General features: G+C 40.1%; 1 protein-coding gene across 30 annotated transcripts in view; it reads right to left on the bottom strand.

Moving 5' to 3' along the window:
* LRRFIP2 (LRR binding FLII interacting protein 2) overlaps positions 1-7,107 on the bottom strand; it is a 140,217-nt gene extending 133,110 nt beyond the window's left edge. For 11 of the 30 annotated variants that reach the window (XM_036921590.2, XM_057492594.1, XM_057492595.1 and 8 more), the window contains exons 1-2: positions 6,965-7,104; positions 5,655-5,721 (exon numbers count right to left, since the gene is read on the bottom strand). The gene's annotated coding sequence lies outside the window, so the exon portion shown is untranslated. Of the gene's footprint in view, positions 1-4,965; positions 5,146-5,654; positions 5,722-5,816; positions 5,836-6,448; positions 6,585-6,964 lie in introns of those variants that run through there. The other 19 variants (XM_036921576.2, XM_036921584.2, XM_036921581.2 and 16 more) reach the window with 8 other exon arrangements.
* Between the last annotated feature and the right edge of the window lie 16,016 nt (positions 7,108-23,123).

Raw genomic sequence — 23,123 nt, 5'->3', positions numbered from 1 at the left:
AACCCATCCTCAAATTAAAATTAATATAGAATCTCAAGAGATCCTGAACAGCCAAAACAATCTTGAGAAAGAAGAATCAAGTTGGAGGTATTACACTTCCTGATTTCAAAACTTACTAGAAAGCTACAGTAAACAGTGTATCACTGGCATAAAGACAGAGACAAACAGAATACAATACAGAGCCCAGAAATAAACCCTGGCATATTTGGTCAAATGAATTTCAACAAGGATGCCAAGACCATTCAAGGGGAATGGACAGACAGTCTTACCAACAAATGCTGCTGGGAAAACTGGATAGCCACATGCAAAAGAATAAAATTGAACCCTTACCTTATACCATATACAAAAATTAACTCATAGTGGATCAAAGAATAAATGTAAGAGCTATAAACTATAAACTCTTAGGCTATACACTGTAAAACTCTTAGAAGAAAACATACATAAAAAGCTTCATGACATTGGACTTGGTGATGATTCTTGGATATGACACCAAAAGCCCAAGCAATAAAAGAAAAGGTAAATAAATTGGATTTCATCAAAACTTAAAACACTAAAAACACTAGCAACAGTAAAAATGCAACCAAAAGAATGGAAGAAAATATTTGCAAATCATATACTTGATAAGGGATTAATAGCCAGAATATATAGAGAACCCCTAAAACTAAAAAAAAAAAAAAAACAATTTAAAAATGCACAAAAAGCTTGAATAGATACTTCACCAAAGATACACAAATAACCAATAAGCACATGAAAAGATGCTCAATATCACTAATCAGCAGGGAAATGCAATGCACAGTGAGACACCACTTCATACTCATTAGAATGGCTACTACTTAAAAAAAAAAAAAACTAGAAAATAACCAGCGTGTCAAAGATGTAGAGAAACTGGAACCCTAGTACACTATTGGTAGGACTGTAAAATGGTACAGATGCTATGGGAAGTGGTATGGCAACTCCTCAAAAAGCAAAACATTACAATTACTATATGATCCAACAATTCCACTTATGAATATATACCCAAAAGAAATGAAATAGAAACTCAAACAAATATTTATACACTAGTGTTCATAGCAGCATTATTCACAGTAGCCAAAACATGGACACAAATCAAGTGTCCATCAACAGAAGAAATGGATAAACAAAACGTCATCTATACATACAATGAAATATTATTCAGCATTAAAAACATAAAATGGAATATTATTCAGCATTAAAAATGAATGAAATTTGCGTACACACTATAACACAAGTAAAACTTAAGGACATATTGTGCTAAGTGAAATAAGCCAGACATAAAGAAGAAATAGTATATGATTACACTTATATATGAGACACCTACAGTAGTCAAATTCATAGAGACAATAAGTAAAATAGTGGTTACCAGGGGCTGTGGGGAACGAGGAATTATTATTTAAGGGGCACAGTTTCAGTTGGGATGATAACAAAGTTATGGAGATGGATGGATGGTGGTGATGGTTGTACAATATTGTAAATGTACTTCAGGCCACTAGAATTGTAGTGTTAAAAATGATAAATTTTATGTTATGTACAACTAAAAAAAACTGGATGACTAGCAAAGTATGAGTTTGTAAGACTGGAGGACAGTGATCCTCTCATATCCTTGACTACCCACTTAAATATAGTAATATCCAGGACAGGGGAAAATCATCTAATCTAAAACCTTTTTTTTTTTTTTTTTTATCTTTAGTCCTATAATCCTTAGGTCACTTAACTGTAGCACTTGTTAATAACAACACCATGTATGCTTACTAATTGTTTTGTTTGTTGTTACGAATACTTTAAACCATTTAACAGGGAAATATTTTAATATCCTAACCCTCTGCATACAGCATAGCCTATTTAACTTAGAATACAGAGAGATACTAATTGCTCCTAGCTGTTAAAATGTTTCTACTTAGAGAAGTGGGTGATATAGAAAGAATAACAAAGTGATCAGACCAACTAACTTAAAAATTAGATGTGTTTCCTAAATCAGTAACCACATGATATATCAAAACTGGTTAAAATTGTGGTGTTCATAGTGAAGGAAAATTATGATATACAGGTTCAAAGTGAAAACATTGGAAAAAGATGATGTATGATTCCTTAAGAAGGGCTTTGACACCCACTTCTGAGAAAATAAAAACACCTTGACATGCACTTGCTCTCCAAGGATTTTGCCCAACCTCTTTTCCACTCTCTCTGCTCTGACCTCACTTTTTTGGGGGGTTAGGGGACGGCATTGTGAGGGGAAGGCTGACACAAAGATGGGATATAACAGATAATAGGAACAAACCAGGTAATAGGAAAAGAAAGAAAAGTACTCCGGTTTATTTTTTTCTCTCACGCTGAATACTAAATACCTCAACATCATCAAATGCTAACAATCCAAATTTTTTAGGACAAAACTACATTTCCTGGAGTCACAATCTAAAGCAAAAGACAGGAAACCACATGCAGGCTTTGCATTTGTAAATTAAGTCTGTATGCCAAATTATTTCAACAACCTTGGCTATTACACAAGGCCGCAGATAACTATGGTGACATGGACCTTGGGTAAAAGGGCGGGGCACTAAGCTCTTTAACAGCTTTCTGGCCTAAGAAGTGAGATCAGTTAAAGAACTTAAAACTCAGCAACTTATTCCTAAGAATACAAAACACCAAGGTTTTCATGAGAAAGTACATGGTAGGGGAGGTAGCTACACTGGGAGATAGCATGGGTGATAACCAAGAATTTAAAGAGAAAACTTCATGATGTTGCACATGATACCATAACAGTTCTATGGGAAGGAGAGAATGAGAATTTAGGAAGTTGCTTATTTCTCTGTATGAATTCAAAATCATTCTGTAAAACAGTCCATTGTTCCCAGTGTCCTGTTGGTCCCAGTGGCAAGTGTGAAGGTCTCTGAATTGGACTATTTCAACTAGGGGCATGCCCCCCAACACACGCCGTCCATGCCAGGAACAGCAATGTTTTTCCCTGCTGTAAAACAACTGACTGATCCTTGGCAGACACTCTCAGAAGCAGAACATCACATCAATCCTAGTACAATCCTGTTTTCCTCCTTGTGCACATTTTTCTAAAATACTTTCCTCATTAGTCTTCCTTAATCATGCTCTTCCCTTAAAAAAGGAAGACAAAACACTGGATCATAGGATATGCATGCTAAGCAGATTTTCAACCCAAAACTTAGCCTTAATCTTTTGAAGGCAAACATCCTTCATAAATTCCCTCTTTGTGGCTGTCACTTTTCCTAAACCGCAGGCCTTCCTGACTTGCAGCAGGGCCAGGACAGATTACATTTATGTGGAAGGCTCTGTCAGGCGAGCTTTGACAAGGCCTCAAAATAGACCCTGGGCACCAGCAAGGGAAACAGCCACTACAAGTTCTAACTTCACCATCAGATGTTGGCCCCTCAGCACTTTTTTCCTCTAATCTTTCTCATTCTGAAAGGGCAAAGATTCCTGAACTCCTCCTGGTCATGAGTGAGCTGTGTAACACAAAAATTAAAAATTTATACCTCCCTTACTCTGCCCACACTTTGCAGAATAAAGACTGAATCCGTATCTACCTCCTGCAGTGGGAAATTAATATGTCAGTAGCACTCTGGTTTGCAAAAAGATTTTTGGATCTCAAACCCCACAGAGGTTTATTTTATTATGAATAGACTAGGATGCAGAAGGTAAAGGAAGAAGAGGGAAGGTGGGCTCTTTCTGTGACTAATAATATACTAGCTGACTTCAGCAGGGCAATAAGTTAAACTATATACAATGTTCTAATTGGTATTGGCCATAAAAATCCTAAAACAATCAACTTAGTACAAAAGGTATTCATTTAAGTATGTGGTATGTCCAGAACAGCACCATCTTCAAGCTACAGTATTTTTACCCTTACTAGTACAAATAAAATTAACCACCTGTCACTCAAAATCGCCTAATAAAACACATTTGCAGTATTTTTTATAAATGGAGAAGAGAATAAAGAATACAAAGTAATTAAGAGCTCCTGTCTGCTTCTACAAGACTGAAAAAGAAGTTAATTTCTATTATAAAATAAAGCCCAACACAGGATTGATATGAATTTTTTAATTTTCAGAACGTCAGTCCCAACCTGGCAATCACACTTTCAGAAATATGTTCCATATGCATACTTATGACTAGGGCAAAGACTTACATGTAAGTTGTTCATTACAACAGTGTTCATAGAAAGCTAAAAGCAACCTAAATGTCTGTTAATAGGGAATGGCAAAATAAATAATGGAAAATGAATAAATTATGGTTCCTCTACACTAGGCAGGATGCCAGTGTTTTTTAAAAATATTGATAAACCCTGCTTCTAGCCCAATGCTTGGTGCCTTGTAGGTCTGTTCTAATTTAGTGTAGGCCAAAAAGTTTTAAAAGTGAAAGTGCAATGTACAACACACAAAAAGTAATTCCCTAAGGTGTCTTATCTAGCATATTTGAAGACAGTGCTGTTCTGGACATACCACATGAGAGAGGCAAAGTTGTTTAAAAAAGCTTACTCAAGCTTACTCAAGTTCTTCCTTCTGAAGTTTTAAGAGTTGAGTTTTGAACGATGGTCATAGAGCTATTCTTTATTTGCAAAATGGATAAGGCAGTACATTTTCCTGATTAAAAGTTCATCTCTCCATTCAGATTCTCCAAAAGAGAAAGCAACTTCCTAAAAGGAAAAGGCTCTGAACTGGCCTCTCTTTTGTAGGTGCAATGGACAGCGCTCCTATGGTGAGCACAGAAGAATTTTAGTTCCTCTAAAATAATCCTCATCACCATTCCCAGCACGCTGTGGGAAGAGTTATTTTTTCTATACATCACCAATTCTGTTCCTTTTCACTCTAGGAGCAGGGTAAACAATTCACAAAGAGCTCTGCATGAAACTGCTCCCTCCCTTTCATTTCTACTAAGGATGTTTTTGTTTTTGTTTTGAGAGAGAACGAATCTACTTGCCAAATATATTCTCCATATCACTTGTCTCCTTCATTATGGAGGTGCTTATTAAGTCCTGACCTAAGAAAGCTTCTCTTGCATATCCACCTCTCAAGACTGTCAGTTTGGTGGTTTCCCCAAGGGATTTTCCAAACGGGGATCTCTGTTCACTGAGAACTGAAACTCTTAAGTCACTATTAGCTGGACAAAAATGAAAAGCAATATTAGGGAACATTCTCAATATTAGAATGGGTACCCAAGGAAATAAGATGCCAAAATTTCGTCAAAGAATTAAATGAATTTGGTAAGCCAGACCAACAGGGGTAAACTTACTATTACATTATAACCGACTAACTAAAGTTCTTTATAAATAAAATCAAGGTATTTGAATTCCAAAAAGAAGAAAAAGAAAACAAGGCTAAAAGAATCAAGAACTCTTGTAATTCAGTTATTTTACTCAGCAACATTGTAAAAGCCAAAAATGATCAAATTACATTTCAGCAATAAAAAGTTATTTCTAGTTCAAAATCAATTCATTCCATAATAATTCACAACTTCAATACAGACTTTCTTCTATAAAAGAATTTAAATAACTCTGTATAGCCTCACTCTACATTTTTATGGATATATTCACAAAATGGGTGAGGCCTTTCACTCAAAGGACTATGTATTTGGTACACCACAGATTCTTTCAGTAAACTTTTTCATACCTTAATGGTGGTTGCTCTCCTTTTCACTGACACTTCTTTCTAGACCCTTGCATTGATCTTCCCACATCTGGCAAAAAAAAAGGGGAAAATCAGAACAATCCACTTAGGGAACTAACATACTATTCTAAACCCAACCATACAGCAAGAGTTCTATTTCCTTACCATACTTCATGACAATAAATACCCAGCAAGAAACCTAACAAAGCATAACACAACACTCCCCCAAAATGAATGAAGGCATTCTGTTAAAACGGCAGTAACAAATTTCTAGTTCTCTTGTCTTCCAACTTTAAGATCCAGATCAATGATTCACAACGTGAGTGACCTAACTTCCTACATGAATCACCCTTTCCAAAATTCTTATTCTACATGAGTAGAACACTAGGTCATCTCTCTACATGTTAAACAGAGCATGATGTTGGTTAAACGGGGTTAATTCTACAAGACTTTCAAACCGCCGCAAACCTCAAGTCCCTGCCAACTCACTCTTATCTGCAACACTTTGCATTCTCCAACAATTGCACCTTTCCAGATTCAACCCCCAAAACAAACTGTTATCTTGAAAAAAATGTTACCTTCAACACTAAGAACCCATCCATCCATACCCTGCTTCCCGCCTCTCAGGTTCCATCAGGTTCCATTATCGCACCCACATTCTCCTCCCATTGTGGTAACATAAAAAATTGATGACCACTGTTCTCCCTGCGTGTTCCTTTAGTCAATTACCTACTTAACAGTTTTCTGTTTAAGGCATTAATGCTGAGTCATTAAATGTAAACTCAAAGAAAGTGCACCGTGAAGTGAAGATGAGGATCCCAGGATCCCAGAATCCCAGTGAGCACCCCTAGGCCCGCCTCTGCAGCCCGGTACTGTGTCTCCCACGGTGGAGCGCGTCGGGCGGCCCCTGGAAGCGCTTGCCCAGGAGGAGGGCACCGCGGGGGTGTCCTTCAGCCGCGCCTGCACTGGTACTGCCCCACAAGAGGAGCAGGCTGCGGAGCCGCCGGGGTGGACACCCTGCCCTTGGCGCGGGCCAAGGAGGAAGGGCAGGTGCCCCGAAACGCCGCCCCCGGACCGACGCCCGTCCCGCTGCCCGTCGGGGGACATACCGCCGCGGGACAGGCTAGGGGCACAGGCGGGCGCGCGCCCGGGAGATGGCTCCGCGGCCCAGCTCGCCCTTCGCGCTGATCAGAGCTGCTGGATCCCGCTTGGGACGCGGTAGCCCCGAGCCGGGGTAGGGCTTGCGAGCTCCGCCGCCGCGGAGGCCGAGGGCCGGCTCCCAGTCCCACCGCCGGCGGGAGGCGGACCCTTACCTGTGTGGGGTGCCGCGAGCGGGGCGCCCGCCGGGACGACGGCGCGGGGTTCTGGGCCGAGGGTGCGGAGCGGGCGGCACCGGCGGCCGGTCAGTGAGGCAGGCGGGTCCGCGCGCCGCGGCGGGACAGCGGGAACAGCTCCGGGAGGAGCCGCAACCGGGCGGCGGGCCGAGGGGCGGGGCAGGGCGGGGCGGGCGGCGACCCGCTCACCCGGAAGCAGTCGGGCCCGGCAGCGCGCGGGCTTCGTGGGACCCGGGCGCAGCATCGCCCTTCTTTCCCCCTGGCGGGCCCGGCAGCGGGGCCGGGGTCTCGGTTACGACTGCAGGAAGCGGGCGGGCCAGAGTGAAGGGGGCTATCGAAAAGCAAAAAGCCGCGTTTCCAGGACCAATGTGCGGGCCTTAAAGGACTTCCCGGAGAAGACTGCAGGGCGGGGGAGGCCGAGTCCCTGGGCCCGCGGGACCTGGCCGCCGGGGTCCCCGGAGGCCGCTAGCTCCTGGCCCTGGGCTTTTCTCCGGTGCCAGGCGGCCGCAGGCCTACAGGCGGGGGGCGGCCGACCGCGCTAAGGCCCTGCGGGGACCGGGAGAGCGACGGCGAGGCCTGCAGGCCGGCCCCGGGAGAGTTGGCAGCGCCTCCTGGAGCAGTACCCGACGCTCGGACACAGGTTCACACCTGGGAATGCGGGACCCGAGCTTATTCAGGAGAATAAGGCCGGATTCCGCCAGGAACCGCCCTCAAGCCTCCTGCGGACGGGAGCTCGCGGCAGGCCCACCCGTCAGAGTTGGTGGGGGCCGGATCGGGCCCACGGAGGGTCCAGACGGGAGTTAGAGACCTCCGGGCTCGGCAGCGAGACTTCAGTGAGGATCATACCAACCGCTTTGAAAGACAATCTTTAACCTTTCACTGTTTCTCTTTCCATCTTACTATTTTTCTCAGACCCATGAGTGAACATTTTGCTATGATTTTGACGTGGGACCAAGAGGAGCTGAATCTTCACAAAAGATCACACCGTGTTAGGATCTGAATAAAAGGATTAATGACATTCTGCTAAATCAGTTAAAGACAAAAGGAAAAGCCTACCTGCAGAGAGGATCTATTCAGGTAATAATGCATTACCTGAATAATGCCGATAAGCCCCAATAATGCTTATTAAATACTAGCTTATATAACCACGATTAATGGAAAGATGGTTTGGATAATATCAGGATTAGATTCTCTTGCCCTTTTTTGTTTCACTCTTTAGCTACTTGTTTTGGCTTACACCAAAATAACAGAAAAATACTGTGTCTTCTAGGAAAACGGTGGGAGCTCATACTGAGTATGTACTATTTGCACAGCATTGTGCTGTGCACTCAAATATGCAGCAGTCCCCCTCTTATCCTGGTTTGGCTTTCTGAGGTTTCAGTTACCCCTTGTCAGCCACAGTCGGGAAGTGGATGACCCTCTTACCTCGAATCAGATCAGTATTAGCCTACGTCTATGTCACCATGCCCGTGTCATTCTCACTTCCTCCCATCGCCTGGGCATTTTATCATCTCACATCATCACAATAGAAAGGTGACTTCAGTAAGGTAAAATATTTTGAGAGAGGAACCATGCTTTCATAACTTATTATAATGTCATTGTTCTAAGTTACTGTTTTTAATCTCATTGTGCCTCATTTATAAATTAAACTTTATCATAGGTACGTATGAGTAAGACAAAAGGTGGTATATGTAGGGTTCAGTAAGATCCACTGTTTCAGGCACCTTCTGGGGGTCTTGGAATGTATCCCCCATGGATAAGGAGGGGCTACCATAGTGCCCCTTTCAGTACTAGTGTCAACCTTGAGATAGGGGGATTATACCCATTTTAGTAACAAAGACATCAAGATTCAGGGAGATTGTGACTTGCCTAAGGTAACAAAACTAGTAGCTGAGAGTCAGAATTTGAACTCAGGTCTTTCTAGTCCTAAAAGTTAAGTGTCCAGCCAAGCCAATTTCTATGTTGCCTTTAGAATTTTGTTACAAAAATATACTTTAAGATAGAGTGGTATGGGGCAATTTTGGAAATTCTCTTTATTTTTACTTATTCCTCTCTAGGATATTTGCCATCCACTTGGGACCAAAACAATTCGCTTGTTTTAAGAGTTCATAATGTCATGTGTCTTTTGAATGCTCCCAAGAATGTTATATAAAGTAAGGCACTAACATTCTGGCATTGCAAGAGGGTCCTGACTGTATCACTGAATTATTTCACAAGCAGTCTTTCCCCGCACATTAAGTGGTTTCTTTCTGCCAAAAATATGTGTTCCCAGATCTTTATGGAATATTCTGACATGTGTATGCCCCCAGGTCTGTGTGGGCTGGCTGCTCTAGGGACATATTAATAGATGAAGAAAAATTTTGCAAGTGTTTATACAGTTTTGAGGAATGAGGTGGTAGGATTTGTGCATTTTTGTTCCTTTCATATCAGATCTTCCACATTTTTCCTTGATGATGTCAAGAAATAAAAATTTTCCTTTCTCGAGAGCAAACACTCATTTTTGTGGTTTTCACAAAATTAAGTTGTCTTTTGCAAACGTAATACTGTGCTTCACTGTGTACACATCTCTGGAAAATGCCATTAGTTCATACATTAAAAATAGGATGCCACTTTTCAGAGCCTGATGTTTTTATTACTAAAGTGTGTGTGAATGTGTGTGTGTATTTTGGAAGCATTTTTTAAATTTTTGGTTAACTTCTTTACAAACCTATGGAAACCTGGCAAAGCAACAATCTTCAACTATGTAGATTTAAGTTCTCTTTCTAAAAATTCCTTATCTAGATAACACTATTTTTTTCTTGCTCTGTTCTTTTTTATTTTTTTAATTTATTTATTACTTTTTATTTCGGAAATAATTATAGACTCACAAAAAATTGCAAAAATAGTACAGAGAGGTGCTGTGTACCCTTCACCAAATTCCTCCATTGGTAGTGTCTTACACACCTATAATATATTATTAAAGCTAAGAAGTTGACATTTTGCTGTCTACTGTAGGTCTTTATTTTTGTGTTTCATATAAAAAATTACCATATTGTAACAATTCATTTCTATTGTATTTGATTTGGCTCTTCTCCCGTTCCCAAAACAGCAAATGACAGTCAGTAAGCTTGCCATGGTGCTTATCTGGAATTACAAGTTTACTAAAAGATTCTGTGGGTTAAAATACTTAAAAATGATTCATTTGTAAGATTTTTGCTTTTTCTGTTTATACTGTTCCATATCATTCTGCCCTAATAAGCGTATATATTTGTACAACCTGTGTATATGTGTATTTTAAAACACCCTCTGACCACTGATATGTTTTCAAAGAGATTGCTATTAAAGGAAAAGGAAAAAGAATGTGAACCTCCCCATTTGGCAAAAACAAGTTTCTAAACATCTAACTATCCAAGTGAAAATGCCATGGTCTGGCATTGGAAGCCAAATCTCACTAGTGGATAATTCTAGCTCTACGTGGATTCTCCTAGCCAGAGCAGGTCACTCTTTATTCCACCAGAGAGAAAACCAAAGAGGAAAAATATAACTTGCTTTTTTAAGTCTTAGTGGTAAGGAAAGGTTGATGAGGGGAGAATTTGGGTTCTTGTTATCACTGATGTATGAATGCCTAATCACAGATAATCACGTGATAGCTCTACTTCATTGTATACTCACAAGTCAGTAGTCAAACATCCTTCCTATTGTGGTTCATTTAGCAAACCTTCATCTACTGTGTACCAGGTACCCGGGTACACGGACACCATAGAATCTCTTTTACAAATGAATATGAAGCTCTTACTATGTGTCCGATACTTCCTAGATGCTAGGGATCCAATGGGAAGTAAAAAAGCTGTTTCCTTTCTCATGAAACTTACTGTGTGGTAAAGGGGACAAATATACAAAAGTAACTTTATAGTCCTAATAGATACTACTAAGGGAAGGTACATGGTGTGTGAGATCATTAATGTAGAAAAAATCTAATCTGGGGAGTCAGAAATGACTTCTTGTAGTGAGATGCTTTGAGCCAAGATTTTAAACTGCCTTAGGATGAACTCAATGCCAAAGTGGAGGAAAAGCAAAGAAGAACATATGGACTTCATGATGGAACCAGCAGAGTACTACAGACTGAAAAGAATGAGGGAGTGCCTCCAACGTCAGTTTTTGACTGCTTCTCAGGGGCATTTTAGCTCTTGTGTGTGGGAGAGGATTTGGAGGTATCCAAAAAACCTGCCTCATTTTGTAGCTGCTTTGGGAAGACACTCTGAATGGATTGATTCCACTCTGGGATTTGCGCTGGCCTCTAGGAAGGGCCCCAGTTCCACCTTCTTCATGCCCATGTCACAGCCCTCTAAGACAGGCCTGCTCCTCTGTCTGAGGGACATCTGCAGCACACTCCTCTAGGTCTTCTATTTCAACCCCTATTAGTCCATCCTCCCCACCAACCATCATAGTGGTCTTTCGTTATTAATTACTAAATTTAAAAATGATTACAAAATAATTCAGATGCACCAAAAAGCATGGTGCATACCATTTTGCACTCATTAGGATGGCTATAATAAAAAGAAACAACAAGTGTTGGTAAAGATGTGGAGAAACTGAACCCTCATATTGCTGGTGAAGTCAAAAAATTGTGAAGCTGCTTTGGAAGCTCTTCAAAAAGTTAAACATAGGAGGCGGAGCCAACATGGCGGCGTGAGTAGGACAGTGGGAATCTCCTCCCAAAAACATATATACTTTTGAAAATACAACAAACACAACTAGCCCTAAAAGAGAGACCAGAAGACGCAGGACAGTGGCCAGACTGCAGCTACACCAGCGAGAACCCAGCGCCTCGCGAAGGGGGTAAGATACAAGCCCCGGCCCTGCGGGACGCGAGCGCCCCTCCCCCCAGCTCCCGGCGGGAGAACAATAGGCAGAGCGGGAGGGAGACGGAGCCCAGGACTGCCGAACACCCAGCCCCAGCCATCCGGGCCAGAGCGCAGACACAGTATATGCCCAGGGGGCCCTGGATACTGGGAGAACAGGGGGTAGACCTCAGAGCGGGTGCTGAAGCTGATGCCCCTGTGACAAAGAAAAGCGGGGGCTTTTTTGAAAGTCTTAAAGGGACAGGGACTTAACAGCTTGACGGAAACAACCCAGGTCACAGTACAGCAGCTGGAAATTACAGGGAAAACCGGGTGCACTAACCCCCTGGGCAACAGCTCTGAGACCCCTCACGGAGGCAAACAGTCAAGCAGCCCCCCCATCCATCACCCCACCGGGCGCTGCGAAAGCAGAGAAGCAGCCTGAGACAAATTCCGCCCACAGAAAGGGAAATTTCTCCCTTCCGGCCAGGCAAGACACAAAGACCCACTCTACACGCAATTACCCAACACAAGCCACTAGGGGTCGCAGTTGCCCCAGTAAAGAAAGGCCAGTAGTAAGTGAAAATTTTGGCCCTCCCAGCTGACAGTCAATAGCACCTGTCAACATGAAAAGGCAAAAAAATATGATTCAGACAAGACTAACCCAGACAGCTTCGGCATCTGCTACATCTTCCCCTGAGAAGGAATCTGGGGAGATAGATTTAGCCAGTCTACCTGAAAAAGAATTCAAAACAAAAGTCATAACCATGCTGATGGACTTGCAGAGAAATATGCAAGAACTAAGGAAGGAGAATTCAGAAATAAAACAAGCTCTGGAAGGACTTCAAAACAGAATGGACGAGATGCAAGAGACCATTAATGGACTAGAAAACAGAGAACAGGAACGCAGAGAAGCTGATGCAGAGAGAGATAAAAGGATCTCCAGGAATGAAAGAATTTTAAGAGAGCTGAGTGATCAATATAAAAGAAATAATTTAAGAATCATAGGCATTCCAGAAGAAGTAGAGAGAGAAAAGGGGATAGAAAATGTCTTTGAAGAAATAATTGCTGAAAATTTCCCCAAACTAGGGGAAGAAATGGCCTCTCAGACCACAGAGGTACACAGAACTCCCATGACAAGGGATCCAAGGAGGGCAACACCAAGACACATAATAATTAAAATGGCAAAGATCAAAGACAAGGACAAAGTATTACAAGCAGCCAGAGAGAAAAAAAAGGTTACCTACAAAGGAAAACCCATCAGGCTATCATCAGACTTCTCAACAGAAACCCTACAGGCCAGAAGAGAATGGCATGATATACTTAATGCAATGAAACAGAAGGGCCTCGAACCAAGACTACTGTATCCAGCACGAATATCATTTAAATATGAAGGAGGGATTAAACAATTCCCAGACAAGCAAAAGTTGAGGGAATTTGCCTCCCACAAACCACCTCTACAGGGCATCCTACAGGGACTGCTCTAGATGGGAGCACTCCTAAAAAGAGCACACAACAAAACACCCAACATATGAAGAAGGGAGGAGGAGGAATAAGAAGGGAGAGAAATAAAGAATCATCAGATTGTGTTTATAATAGCTCAACAAGCGAGTTAAGTTAGACAGTAAGACAGTAAAGAAGCTAACCCTAAACCTTTGGTAACCACAAACTTAAAGCCTGCAATGGCAATAAATTCATACCTTTCAATAATCACCCTAAATGTAAATGGACTGAATGCACCAATCAAAAGACACAGAGTAATAGAATGGATAAAAAAGCAAGATCCATCCATATGCTGCTTACAAGAGACTCACCTCAAACCCAAAGACGCGCACAGACTTAAAGTCAAGGGATGGAAAAAGATATTTCAAGCAAACAACAGAGAGAAGAAAGCAGGTGTTGCAATTCTGGTATCAGACAAAACAGACTTCAAAATAAAGAAAGTAAAAAAAGACAAAGAAGGACATTACATAATGATAAAGGGCTCAGTCCATCAAGAGGATATAACCATTATAAATATATATGCACCCAATACAGGAGCACCAACATACCTGAAACAAATATTAACAGAACTAAAGGAGGAAATAGAATGCAATGCATTCATTTAGGAGACTTCAACACACCACTCACTCCAAAGGACAGATCCACCAGACAGAAAATAAGTAAGGACACAGAGGCACTGAACAACACACTAGAACAGATGGACCTAATAGACATCTACAGAACTCTACATCCAAAAGCAACAGGATACACGTTCTTCTCAAGTGCACATGGAACATTCTCCAGAATAGACCACATACTAGGACACAAAAAGAGCCTCAGTAAATTCCAAAAGATTGAAATCCTACCAACCAACTTTTCAGACCACAAAGGCATTAAACTAGAAATAAACTGTTCAAAGAAAGCAAAAAGGCTCACAAACACATGGAGGCTAAACAACACGCTCCTAAATAATCAATGGATCAATGACCAAATCAAAATGGAGATCCAGCAATATATGGAAACAAATGACAACAACAACACTAAGCCCCAACTTCTGTGGGACGCAGCAAAAGCAGTCTTAAGAGGAAAGTATATAGCACTCCAAGCATATTTAAAAAAGGAAGAGCAATCCCAAATGAACGGTCTAATGTCACAACTATCAAAATTGGAAAAAGAAGAACAAATGAGGCCTAAGGTCAGCAGAAGGAGGGACATAATAAAGATCAGAGAAGAAATAAATAAAATTGAGAAGAATAAAACAATAGCAAAAATCAATGAAACCAAGAGCTGGTTCTTCGAGAAAATAAACAAAATAGATAAGCCTCTAGCCAGACTTATTAAGAGGAAAAGAGAGTCAACACAAATCAACAGTATCAGAAATGAGAAAGGAAAAATCACAACAGATCCCGCAGAAATACAAAGAATTATTAGAGACTACTATGAAAACCTATATGCTAACAAGCTGGGAAACCTAGGAGAAATGGACAACTTCCTAGAAAAATACAACCTTCCAAGACTGACCCAAAAAGAAACAGAAAATCTAAACAGACCAATTACCAGCAACGAAATTGAAGCGGTAATCAAAAAACTACCAAAGAACAAAACCCCCGGGCCAGATGGATTTACCTCGGAATTTTATCAGACATACAGGGAAGACATAATACCCATTCTCCTTAAAGTTTTCCAAGAAATAGAAGAGGAGGGGATACTCCCAAACTCATTCTATGAAGCTAACATCACCCTAATACCAAAACCAGGCAAAGACACCACCAAAAAAGAAAACTATAGACCAATATCCCTGATGAACGTAGACGCAAAAATACTCAACAAAATTTTAGCAAACCGAATTCAAAAATACATCAAAACCATCGTACACCATGACCAAGTGGGATTCATCCCAGGGATGCAAGGATGGCACAACATTCGAAAGTCCATCAATATCATCCACCACATCAACAAAAAGAAAGACAAAAACCACATGATCATCTCCATAGATGCTGAAAAAGCATTTGACAAAGTTCAACATCCATTCATGATAAAAACTCTCAGCAAAATGGGAATAGAGGGCAAGTACCTCAACATAATAAAGGCCATCTATGAAAAACCCACAGCCAACATTATATTGAATAGCGAGAAGCTGAAAGCATTTCCGCTGAGATCGGGAACTAGACAGGGATGCCCACTCTCCCCACTGTTATTTAACATTGTACTAGAGGTCCTAGCCACGGCAATCAGACAAAACAAAAAAATACAAGGAATCCAGATTGGCAAAGAAGAAGTCAAACTGTCACTATTTGCAGATGACATGATACTGTACATAAAAAACCCTAAAGACTCCACCCCAGAACTACTAGAACTGATATCGGAATACAGCAAAGTTGCAGGATACAAAATCAACACACAGAAATCTGTGGCTTTCCTATATACCAACAATGAACCAACAGAAAGAGAAATCAGGAAAACAACTCCATTCACAATTGCATCAAAAAAAATAAAATACCTAGGAATAAACCTAACCAAAGAAGTGAAAGACTTATATTCTGAAAACTACAAGTCACTCTTAAAAGAAATTAAAGGGGACACTAACAGATGGAAACGCATCCCATGCTCATGGCTAGGAAGAATTAATATCGTCAAAATGGCCATCCTGCCCAAAGCAATATACAGATTTGATGCAATCCCTATGAAACTACCAGCAACATTCTTCAATGAACTGGATCAAATAATTCAAAAATTCATATGGAAACACCAAAGACCCCGAATAGCCAAAGCAATCCTGAGAAAGAAGAATAAAGTAGGGGGGATCTCACTCCCCAACTTCAAGCTCTATTATAAAGCCATAGTAATCAAGACAATTTGGTACTGGCACAAGAACAGAGCCACAGACCAATGGAACAGACTAGAGAATCCAGACATTAACTCAGACATATATGGTCAATTAATATTTGATAAAGGAGCCATGGACATACAATGGCGAAATGACAGTCTCTTCAACAGATGGTGCTGGCAAAACTGGACAGCTACATGTAGGAGAATGAAACTGGACCATCGTCTAACCCCATATACAAAAGTAAACTCAAAATGGATCAAAGACCTGAATGTAAGTCATGAAACCATTAAACTCTTGGAAGAAAACATAGGCACAAACCTCTTAGACATAAACATGAGTGACCTCTTCTTGAACATATCTCCCCGGGCAAGGAAAACAACAGCAAAAATGAACAAGTGGGACTATATTAAGCTGAAAAGCTTCTGTACAGCAAAAGACACCATCAATAGAACAAAAAGAAACCCTACAGTATGGGAGAATATCTTTGAAAATGACACATCCGATAAAGGCTTGACGTCCAGAATATATAAAGAGCTCACACGCCTCAACAAACAAAAAACAAATAACCCAATTAAAAAATGGGCAAAGGAACTGAACAGACGGTTCTCCAAAAAAGAAATACAGATGGCCAACAGACACATGAAAAGATGCTCCACATCGCTAATTATCAGAGAAATGCAAATTAAAACTACAATGAGGTATCACCTCACACCAGTAAGGATGGCTGCCATCCAAAAGACAAACAACAACAAATGTTGGCGAGGCTGTGGAGAAAGGGGAACCCTCCTACACTGCTGGTGGGAATGTAAACTTGTTCAACCATTGTGGAAAGCAGTATGGAGGTACATCAAAATGCTCAAAACAGACTTACCATTTGACCCAGGAATTGCACTCCTAGGAATTTACCCTAAGAATGCAGCAATCAAGTATGAGAAAGATCAGTGCACCCCTATGTTTATCGCAGCACTATTTACAATAGCCAAGAATTGGAAGCAACCTAAATGTCCATCGATAGATGAATGGTTAAAGAAGATGTGGTACATATACACAATGGAATACTACTCAGCCATAAGAAAAGGGCAAATCCAACCATTTGCAGCAACATGGATGGAGCTGGAGGGTATTTTGCTCAGTGAAACAAGCCAAGCAGAGAAAGAGAAATACCAAATGATTTCACTCATCTGTGGAATATAAGAACAAAGGAAAAACTGAAGGAACAAAACAGCAGCAGAATCACAGAACTCAAGAATGGACTAACAGGTACCAAAGGGAAAGGGACTGGGGAGGATGGGTGGGTAGGGAGGGATAAGGGGGGGAGAAGTAGGGGGGTATTAAGATTAGCATCCATAGCGGGGTGGGAGAAAGGGAGGGCTGTACAACACAGAGAAGACAAGTAGTGATTCTACAACAGGTTGCTACGCTGATGGACAGTGATTGTAAAGGAGTATATAGGGGGGACCTGGTATAGGGGAGAGCCTAGTAAACAAAGTATTCGTCATGTAAGTGTAGATTAATGATTTAAAAAAAAAATGCAGTTCCTATGTGGTGACCTCTAATGAGTTCTACACAATGATATAAAGGACATATAAAAGTGTAGGCAAAGGGTCTGTTTGTGTTTATACAGAGGATCAAAGCCTAATTTGGCTACCCCGAAAATGAACTGAGAAACGATATGAAAGAGAACTTCCAACATCAGCACTCTCGGGAAGACTCATGCCAGAAGATGATCATCAAAAAAACCCCAACAAAGATCCACGCACTGCTACAGCTGTAGATGCACTCATCCCACCAGCTCCTGGACTTGCCATGGGAATGAAGGAGATATCTAAGCTGGCCTGTGCATACAGTAAAACAACAAATTTGACTGGATCTATACTGTTGGAACTCAACCAAGAATTAGGAGAAGTGCAAATTGTAGCGCTCCAAAATCTTACAACTACAGACTATTTACTGTTAAAAGAACATATGGGATGTGAACAGTGCCCAGGAATGGGTTGTTTTAATTTGTCTGATTTTTCTCAAACTATTCAAATTCAGTTAGATAATAACCATCATATCATTGATAAGTTTTCACAAATGCCTAGGGTGCCTAACTGGTTTTCTTGGTTTCACTGGAGATGGCTGGTAATTACAGGTATGCTTTGGTTATGTAACTATACTCCTATTATGTTAATGTGTGTGCGCAATTTAAGTAGTAGCTTAAAATATATACATGCTGAAGTTACTCTACAAGAAGATATGTCAAAGAAATAATCAATCTTCCCATGTTTTCTCCCGCCTGCTACTTCTATAGCTTTTCTTCTTCCTTCCTAATTACAACGAATTCTTAAATAGAATTCGTGCCTCATATCAAATTTACCGAGTATCATAACTCCTCCAAGTGGTAAAGATACCTCAAGACAAATGCTGGGCATAGAAGCCACAGGGCATAAATATGCAAAGAAATAAAAAGCTAACCATTTCAAACAATAAGGCTTCTCTCTCACTTACCAACTTAACATTTCCCTGTGTGGCCCCGGAAGATGACTGGTTAGCCAGAGACGGGTAAGATTCCTCAAGGGAGGAACAACCTAAGACAGGCACAGTCGCTGGGGGGTCATCAGGTGAGAAATTGGGGATCAACAGAGGTGAGGCTTAGAACCTCACCCCCCCTGTTCTGAGAGAAATCTTCTGCATATGTGGATGTTTTATTGCCCTTGTCTAGCTTGGATTAACACATAGTCTACAGGCACACACCTGATCATCTACATGTGCTCTCTTACAACACTAAACTATGTTTTCTACCTTTATGTTGTATCTACCTACCACTTCAGCATCTTATTAAAAATAATAAAGAGAGAAATGTGGTATCCACATATAAATCAAGTATAAAAATCAAATGTGTATTCATATTTGAACTGACTGTTTATAGTTCATAATGCATGAGCAAAACCAAAAGTTTCTGTGATGACTGCCCTTGTACTGTTCACCATGTAACTTATTCACTATGTAAGAATTTGTTCTCCATGTAAGAACTTGTTCGTTATGCTTCAGAAGATTGGAGACTGACGAAAATTAGGCTTGGGGTGGATTAATGATTGTGCATTGAGCATTGACTCCCCTATACAGAATTTTATTGTTGTTAACAACCATTTGATCAATAAAAATGAGAGATGCCCTAACAACAACAACCAAGAAAAAGTACACACTTCCAATTGTAAAATAAATAAGCAACCGGGATGTAATGTATAGCATAAGGAATATAGTCAAAATATTGTAACAACTTGGTATGGTGATAGCTGGTACTTAGAATTATCATGTATATAAATGTTGAATCACTGTGTTGTACACCTGAAACTAATGTAATGTAATACTGTGTGTCGACTACCCTTCAATAAAAAATAATTATCTAAAAAAAAAAAAAAAAAAAAAAAAAAAAAAAATTAACACATAAAAAAAAAAAAAAAAAAAAGTTAAACATAGAGTTACTACATGAGCCAGCAATTCCACTCCTAGATATATACCCAAGAGAAAGGAAAATATAAGTTCACACAAAAACTTATACACAAAAGTTTATAGTATCATTATTCATAATAGCCAACAAGTAGAAACTACCCAGATGTAGATCAACTGATGAACTGAAGAACAAAAATGTGGTCTATACATCCAATGGGACAGTAGTCAGCCATGAAATGCTACAACACAGATAAATCTTGAAAACATTATGCCGAGTGAAAGAAGCCAGCCACAAAAGACCACACGTATGATCCATTTATATGAATGCATAAAGACAAAAAGTAGACTAGTGGTTGCCAGGCTGGTGGGAGTGGGTAACAGGGAGTGCCTATTAATGGATATGAGGTTTCTTTTGGGATGATGAAAATGTTCTGACATTAGAATAGTGATAGTCGCACAACTTTGTGAATAAACTAAAAAACCACTAAATTATACACTTTAAAATGATGAATCTTATGGTATGTTCATTATATTTTAAGAAAAAGTGTAGTGTATAATAGTGTACACACATGTACATATTAACCAGCTTAAAAGAATGAAGGAGATAATGTGAGATTAGAGAACTAAGGGCCCACCGTGCAGGGTCTCATAGGCTTGGAAGGATTGTTTGTTTTGAAAGCAATTGAAGAATTTTTAATGGGAGTGACATCTTCTTATCAAAAGATCACTCCGGCTTCAGTATAAAGAATTCATTATTTAAGTAAATATGTCCTGAGTGCCCACTATGCACCAAGCCCTAGTCTGCATTCTGAGTACACAGCAGTGGACAAAACAGACAGATTTCCTATTTGTGAAGCTCCTAGAGAGAGTACACCAGTAATACATAAACCGGTGAGAAGTGCTATAGAGAATATTGGAAACTGGAAAAGAATAAAAGGGGAAGATGCTATTGCTGTTTTATTAGCTTTAGCCACGCCAAATTACTGATCTTTCCACATCTTTTTTTTTTTTTTTTTTGGCCTCAGAATGAGATTAGATTCACAATATTCAACCTGGTTGGATTCCCAATTCAACATTAGAATTCTATTGTTCAAACTAATACTTGGAAGACTGAGAAGACCTCTAATGAGGTAATCCAGAGAGAGACAGACAGACAGACAGAGAAAGAGAGAGACAAGCCATGCAAATACCTGAGGAAGAACATCCGGTGCAGAGGGATAGCTGGTGCAAAGGCCATGAGCAGAAATGTACTTGCCATGTTTGAAGAGCTACAAGGGAGCCAGTGCAGCTGAAGAGTAATGGACAAGAGGGAGGAATGGTAGCAGCAACCAGATCATGCTGGGTCTAGTAGACCACGCTAAGAAATGAGGTAAGCTCCGAGTTTTGAGGAACTCCAGTCTGTCACTTTTAAAAGGACTGTTCTGTTAATAGTAGAGTCTACATGGTATAGAGATTGATCTCTAAAATTCTTCTAACTGTGCTGTATGAAAATTTTCCTAATAAAATGATGAGACTCTTAGCTGCTGTATTGTGAACTGACTTTAGGGGGGCATTGGTGAGATGAGAAAGACCGGTTAGGCTATTGCAATGACTCAGCAATGGAGATAGTAAGAAGTGGTTAGAGTTTGAGTAAGTTTTGAATTTTAAAGATAGAGCAATTAAGAACTGCTTATGAAATGGATTCAACATATGGGACCTGAGCAACTGGAAGTTGGGGTTGCCATCCACTGAAATGTGGGAGGCAGTCTAGGTCAAGCAGGTTTGGAGGAAGCTTTTGGACAAGGTGAGTTTAAGATGCTTTATGGACATCTAAGTGGAGAAACCAAATAGGAATTGAATAATCAAAGTCAGTATTTCAGAGGAAACATCCAGGTAGGAAATACAGATGTATGAATCCACCTAACGATTAGGATTACAAGGACCAGTGACTTGAAAACTAAATGGAAATACTCAAAAATTTAGCCTAAAACCTCTTGCTCATGCTTTTGTTCTGGGCTGGTTTTATTTGTAGATAGCTGTCAGTTACTTTATATTCCCATTAAGAACATTTTTTTTTTTTTAATTGAAGGGTAGTTGACAACAGCATTGCATTACATTAGTTTCAGGTGTACAACACAGCGACTCAACATTTATATACATGATAATTCTAGGTACCAGGTATCACCCTACCAAGCTGTTACAGTATCTTGACTATATTCCTTATGCTATACATTACATCCCGGTTACTTATTTATTTTACAATTGGAAGTGTGTTTATATATATATATATATATATATATATATATATATATATATATATATATAGTGAGGGCATCTCTCATATTTATTGATCAAATAGTTGTTAACCACAACAAATCTCTGTATAGGGGGGTCAATACTCAATGCACAATCATTAATCCACCCCAAGCCCAATTTTCGTCAGTCTCCAATCTTCTGATGCATAACGAACACATTCTTACATGGAGTACAAATTCTTACATAGTGAATAAGTTACATGGTGAACAGCGCAAGGGCAGTCATCACAGAAGCTTTCGGTTTTGTTAATGCATTATGAACTATACACAGTTCAAATATGAATATTCATTTGATTTTTAAACCTGATTTATATGTGGAAACCACATTTCTCTATTATTATTATTTTTAATAAAATGCTGAAGTGGTAGGTAGATACGAGATAAAGGTAGAAAACAGAGTTTAGTGTTGTAAGAGAGCAAATGTAGATGATCAGGTGTGTGCCTGTAGACTATGTGTTAATCCGCGCTAGACGAGGGCAATAAACATCCACGGATGCAGAAGATTTCTCTCAGAACATGAGGGGGGAGGTTCTAAGCCTCACCTCTGCTGCTCCCCATTTTCTCACCAGATGGCCCCCTGCGACTGTGCCTGTCTTAGGTTGTTCCTCCCTTGAGGAATCTTACCCGTCTCTGGCTAACCAGTCATCTTCCGGGGCCATACAGGGAAATGTTAAGTTGGTAAGTGAGAGAGAAGCCTTATCATTTGAAAAGGTTAGCTTTTTACTTCTTTGCATATTTATGCCCTGTGGCTTCTATGCCCAGCATTTGTCTTGAGGTGTCTTTACCACTTGGAAGAATTATGATACTCGGTAAATTCGACAGGTGGCACGAGTTCTATTTAAAGGTTGTGATTGGGTAGGAAGAAGAAAAGCTACAGAAGTAGCAGGCAGAAGAAAACCTGGGAAGATTGATTATTTCTTTGACATATAAGAACATTTATTTTCACTTCTGTGTGCATTCACTTGTGTTTAAAGGGTTTGTTTTTTAATGTTAGTCTTGTCTTCCCAAGCAGATTCTACATTTTTGAGAAAAGATCTGTTTTCTCTTATATTCTCTACAATGTCATGTCTTAGGAACATTTTATAATGTTTGTAAACTATTCTAATGTGGACTTTTTATTTCTTTTGTTGTCATAAGGCTTTGTTTTCTTATATTTAACTTAGACACTTCTGGCTATTCCATGAAAATAAGGGGAGAATTAGAATTTTCCATCTTTTGCTGCCCATGCCCATTTCAGGTCAGACAAATAAAAAGTGAGCCTTCTGCAAAACAAAAAT

Source organism: Manis pentadactyla, chromosome 14, assembly GCF_030020395.1.
Source record: "Manis pentadactyla isolate mManPen7 chromosome 14, mManPen7.hap1, whole genome shotgun sequence".
NCBI lineage: Eukaryota > Metazoa > Chordata > Mammalia > Pholidota > Manidae > Manis > Manis pentadactyla.
This window is presented reverse-complemented; position numbering and strand designations above follow the sequence as displayed.